Consider the following 6026-nt stretch of genomic DNA (forward strand, 5'->3'; position numbering starts at 1 on the left):
GATCCCATGTTCTCCTGCAAGGAGGAGTCACATAGCCATCCATGGTCACAGCCAGTCCAGACATGGCTTTGGGCAAATCTGATAAAGGCACCTCTTCCTCAGGGGAATCAGCTGGACAGCAGAGCAAATACCTCAACAAGCAGAACCTAAGGTTGGATTTCAGCTCACAGTGGGCCCCTCTGCTGAGTGCCCTAGTGCACAGCTGTACATAGCAACCCTGTAGACAAATGATCTCTTTCCCTTGTCTCCTGTGAAACAGAAGGCACCAGGAATGGACCAGATCAGAGAAGCAGTTCTCTAGGAAGGTTAGAGGAGAGACCAAGGAGCGAGGGTGTCCAAGGCAACAAGAATCCCAAGTTGGGGTGCCTTGCTGGCTTGAGGTATGATCAAAAGCTTCATCTTTCCAGTGTCTGGAGGAGAGGCTGGGGAAAGGGAAGAGCTTGGGCTAAGAAGGACCTGGGATGGAGGTTAGGGGTGAGTCTCATCAGACAGAAGCAACTGGGGAGAAGTTTCATGGTTTATATTTAGGGTTAAGAATCTAACTTGGGAGATGGGAATGGAAAGAGAGAGGACATGGATTCCAGGGCTCATGGAGGAGGGATGCTGAGCTTCTGTGACTCAGGCCAGGCAAGTCAGAAGGATGATGAGAAGAGGAGGCAGAAATGGGAAGGCGTCAACATCCAAGGCCTAAGGCAGGTGGACTTTGGATAAAGGTATGGGGCGAATAGGGGATCGTGAAAGCAGCTAGCTAGTCAGGAACCAGGGAGCTCTGAGACTGGGGTCTCACAGGGACCTATGTCAGGCTGCCCTTGAGAAGGCTAGTGGGTGGGACTAGGGGGTCAGCCAGACAAGAGCTCTGATGGAGGAGGGGCTGCTGCAGCCTGGGCAGGGGGAGGGAGGATGCTGGTAAATCAGCAGCAGGCTGTCCAGGTCACAGAATTATCGTTGTGAAATATTCATGGGCCTTCGGTCTAGATGCTATTTCAGAACAGTGAAAGCAAGAGGAGTGTGTGAGCCTTAGGAAGAAGCCGACAGCGATGCTGCTTCCCACCCCCCACCCCCACCAGCCCAGAGAGACCCACTGGTGCCCATCACGTGCACGCCCATGCTTGCACACTCGCTCACACATATTCCCACAAAGCGGGGCTACAGAGCACGTGCAGGCACTCCAACACCCACAGGTCCCACAAACAGGCAGATGCACCCCAAATACTGACATGCACACGCAGCTGCTCAAACAGGATCCCATACAGAGACCACCCCCAGACATCTCACACATAGATCCCCCAGCCTCTCCAAAGCACCCAGATTCACAACCTTGAGCCACACACTCTGAAATTAGAGGGGCTTTCAAGGCCATCCAGTCCAACCCCCACCAATGTTCTGGGGACACCAAGGCCCAAAGAGGAGAAGGGACATGTCCAAGACTGCCCATCCCTGGAAAAAACAAAACCCATTCACCTCCTGCATTCTGTGGGTATACCCGCATTCTGCATTCTCTTGTCTGCCTGACACCCAACCTAAATGTAATTAACTCCTCCCTTCTCTAATCTCCTATATCTACTCACATGCCCCATCCCCTCCCAGCCCCAATCTATTCTTTTCCATTCCCCCAGCCACCTAACCTGCTCCATCTCCTCATTACCTCATGCCTAGAACATAGAAGAAAATAGCAATAACCTCCTCTCTGGTTTTCCTGTGTTTAATCTCTCTCTCCCTCCCACCCAGCCTGCCCATGACAGCTAGATTCAGGCTGACCAAAATTTGCATTATGTCATTATGTGACTCAGGAACCTACATGGCTCCCTATTGCCTACAGGTTAAAGATAAAACACCTCTGTAGGCAAAACATCAAAGATCCTTCAGAGTCTGGTACCAATGGCCTTTCTAGCTTTTTCTCTCATGGCCTCATCTCAAACCTCAACTCCCCCTAGAATGATAGTAGTATGCTGGCCATCCATTATTATGCATTTGAAACCTATAACTTATGTTGAATTCTCCCTAAAGTTTCTTAATTGCCCCCAAATTAGGAACCTCTCCCCCTCTCCTCAGATAACAGACTCCAGAGCCCTCTCCCAAGGCCAAAACTGCATTTTTGTGACCTTATCAATGGGGATTCTTTTTTTTTGGGGGGGGGGATTCTTTTACTGTTTGTCAAAGCTGCGAGAAGAGGCTCAAACGGGCTGCCGCCAAGCAGATGGCTGCCCCCCACTGGCCATCTTGGGAATCACAGCCAGGCTTCAGTTATCCTAAACTAAGAGTGAGCACTACATGGGGACAGGAATGGACGGACACCAGATGACATGGATTATAAATCTTTAAGCCTCCAGGGTTCTTACACTAGGAGTGGGGGGAGCTCCCTAATCCATGAGAGAACCCCTCGCCTATGAAATACAAAGACTTGGGGCTTCCAGGACACTGCTGAAAGGAAATTCACCCACCAGGCTATGAGAGGCCACAAGGCCAGGGACAGTCCAGGTGGCAGGCCCAAGGTCCAGTTGGGGTCAAGTTTCTACATGAATTTTTAATGATTCCAGCCAGACCTGTCAGATGTTCCGAAACCTGAGCATCTCCTTTCATCTCTGTCCAGGATGCCCTTCCCCATTCCCATTGCCCCTGGGAGTGAGGCAGGGAGGGCAGGCCTGGGACAGCTATCTAGCAGCCTCAGGAGAAATGATTGTGGGGAAACAGAAGAATGAATGGCTGTGTTATTCTCCCACTTACTGTGTGACATTGAGCAAGCTCCTTAGCCTCTCTGAACATCTGTGTTTCCTTTTACTTTTTTTTTTTTTTATTTGTAACCTGGGGGCAATAGCCTATCTAAATGGAGTTGTTGTAGAAAGTAAGTGCATAGCCCATGGAAAGGTGACCTACATGACTGCGGTTATTATCTTTCCACAAGTCCTGCCTCCCTCCTTCTGTTTTCTTCCAACCCCAGAGGTGCCTCTGCCTCTTTCTTTTGGAGGTGGGAACTTGGGTTGGTTCTGCCATTACCTGCTAAGATCCAAACTGCCCACCCCAAGATTTTCTGGCCTTGCTAGAAACTTCCCATGAGGATAAGGAAGGGAAACAAAGTGAGGCAAGACCGGTGGAGTGAGAAAGAAAGATGGAGCAGCTGGGGAGAGGGGGGAAGCAGGCAGCAGAGAGAGGAAGGGTAAGACCCTGCTCAGAGAGAGAAGAACTAGCTGCAGACTCAGTTTCTTTCTCTTTCTCCTCCCTTCCTCCCTTCTTCCCTTCCTTCCCTCCTTCCTGGCACTTCCTCCACCCCTGGTCCTATCACAGCTGAAGCAGAGATGGCCACACAAAGCAGAGGTCAGGAGCATGCAGGAAGGGTTGGGAGTGGGGGGCTGTTGAAGGAAGCATGCCCAGTCTTTCCAGCCACCAATTAATTCCCTGCAAGGTGTTTCTAAAAACCAGAGCCTTTTACATCTAACTTAGGTGGGAAGCTGCTAAATGCAGCTCCCTGAGCCCCTCAGACCTGCTGAATCAGATCTCTAAGGCGGTCCTGGAATCTGCATTTTAACAAGTGGGGTGGGTTACATACAAAGCACTCTAAAGGTTCAGAAACACCTCAAAGGTAGGTTGTCCATGGGGGGTGGGGGTGGCACAGGAGAAAGCAAAAGGAGAAAAGTTAGACACCCCAACTCACCCTTGATGGAAGTTATAGACAATACTCCTGTGTGGAGAGGGTGATGCCAGGGATGGGGAATAGAGGATGCAAGACACAGAGGGGGAGTGAATGTGACACCCAGTGTAAGCAGCCCCAGAGAAAACAGACACTGTAGGGCGCAGCCCCCTCCTCGTGGCGATCTGAGAACCTGAACTTCTGGTCGCTGCATGTGGAGACCCTGGATGAGCCCCACACCTCGTTTCTGGGGAGGAGGGTCAGGGAGGAAACCTCCCAACCGCAGGGACCAGCGGCTCTCCCCGGAGGTTCAACGCACAGATAAATGGATACACACCTGCCCCTCTCTGGCCAGGGCCCTCCAGCCCTCCCCTCGGAACTGGCTCGGTCCCGCACCAGTCTGACCTCCCTCCCTCTACCCCCAACCACCATCCCAGCTCATCTGCATAAAGTTCCAATTAATGCGTTTTCCCCACAGCTATTTAGGATCCCTGAACACGCTCCAAGCTCGGGAGCCCTCTTCCTGCCGCCCCCTCTCCCCTCAGAGTGCGGCCCCATTAACCCACGCGACCCCGGCGGCTCCCTTCGGCCTTGACCCCGCCGGCCTGGAGGCGCCAGGGATCCTAGGGGGTGAGGGGCGCGCCCCAGGGCGGGCGACTGCGCAGCAGTGTCTGTCGTAGGCCAGAGGCCAGGGCAGTTCGAGGAAAAGGCTGGCGCTGTCCCCCTCCCTTCTGGGAAAAGATGGGGAGGGGGGCTTCTCCTGGGAGATTCGGGCCGTCGAAATTCTTGGTTCCTCATCCGCCAGCCCCCGCACCCCTCCTCCTACCGCCACGTACCCTCTCCCCTCCCCAGCCATCTGTTCCATTCGGCGCTGCGACAAACACGGCTCCAGCTCGCTTCCGCCCCTGCCCAGCCCCCTCCCCAAGCTCCCTACCCCGATGGGGGGAGTGAGGAGACACCAACACCCTCCCCCAGAAAGGCCGAGGTTTCTGCCTGCATCGCCCACCCGGTCCCAAGCCCCAGCTGGGCAGGGGTCAGCACCGAGATCCCCGCCTTGCGTCGCAAGCGTCGGTGGGGCTGGAGGTACCGCTTGAAAGGGTAAGGGTTGGGTAGGGCGTGAGGAGATCTCAAAGGAGGGCAGAGTAAGCCAGTGTAGGAGGCTGGAAGTCGAGACCAAGGCGTGGGGCAGACTCGTGGGTAGGGGATATACACAAGGGTGTGGGGGTTCCCTTCCAGGCTCGCAGCCCCCTTTCACCCCCCCACCCTGTTCCAGCCGTAACCACGCAGCGCCGCCTGCTGGGCACACCACGTCTCCGGAGCACTCGCCGGGCTTCCCCTCGCCCCTTACCCCGAATCTATTGGAATCGCAATTCCATTCTTCGCTCTGCCATTCATCAGTCACGATCAACCTCCACCAGACTTCGGAAAGTCAAGGTCCGGGACAGAGAGCAGAGTGAAACTGGGGCAGGCCCTCTGGGAAACCACCCAACCCGACAGTTGGTGGGTGCTGTCCAATTCTGATCTTTTATTTTGCGCAAAGGGCACTGTGTTGGAAACCAGGAGACTGGGGCTCAGATCTGCTATGACTTTGCCAAGTCTCCAGACCCCTCTGGACATGTTTTTTCATCTGTAAAATGGGTGGGTCAATCTCTTTCATTAACTTCAAAAGAGAGTTTAAAACAAAGGAATACTGTCTTCTAGCTATCTGTAATGCTGTCTTCTAGCGCTAACATTTGGGGGTTTTCCAAGGTTTTTTGGGGGGAGGGTGGGTAAGGCCTTTGACGTCACTCTCATCCCTGAGAGGACAGCCGAGAGCTGGCTGAGAAACTTGGGACCTCCCTTCTGCTCCTGACTGCCCTGGGAAACCTGTAGTTAGGGCTCAGTAGTCAGACGGCCCAAGTTCCAAGTTCAGCTCCACCACCTGCAAGATGTGTCCTTGGTCTTGTGCCCTAACCTCTCAGCATGATGTTAAGGCCCTCTTGGACTATAATTAGGATGAAATGAGATGCCTGTGGAGCACAGGCAGGTCCTCAGCAAATGGTAGTGCCCCTTCTTACCCCATCCCTCCATTCTGTGCCTTACACTAGCCTCTAAGGCTTGTGTCCCAGGGACCCAAACAGGTGTGAGAGTGGGATAAATAAGGTATATCTTCCTGGAACGTCCCTTGTCCTCAAAGATGGTGCCATCAATTACCTTGAGGAAGGTAATGTTAAAGCCTTATTTTAGTGTTAAAAGTAAATACAAATATAATACAAAGTCAAGCTCAAGTTTTGCATGACATTTTGAGATGAAACAGGAGACTATAAAAAAGTTACTTTCAACAGGCCCCCAGGGATGGTTTGGTAGGAAAGTCTGAGAGTCATCCATTCTTTTTAAAGCATTCTGCCCTGATCTCCTGTAT

This window comes from Rhinolophus sinicus, linkage group LG06, assembly GCF_036562045.2.
Source record: "Rhinolophus sinicus isolate RSC01 linkage group LG06, ASM3656204v1, whole genome shotgun sequence".
NCBI lineage: Eukaryota > Metazoa > Chordata > Mammalia > Chiroptera > Rhinolophidae > Rhinolophus > Rhinolophus sinicus.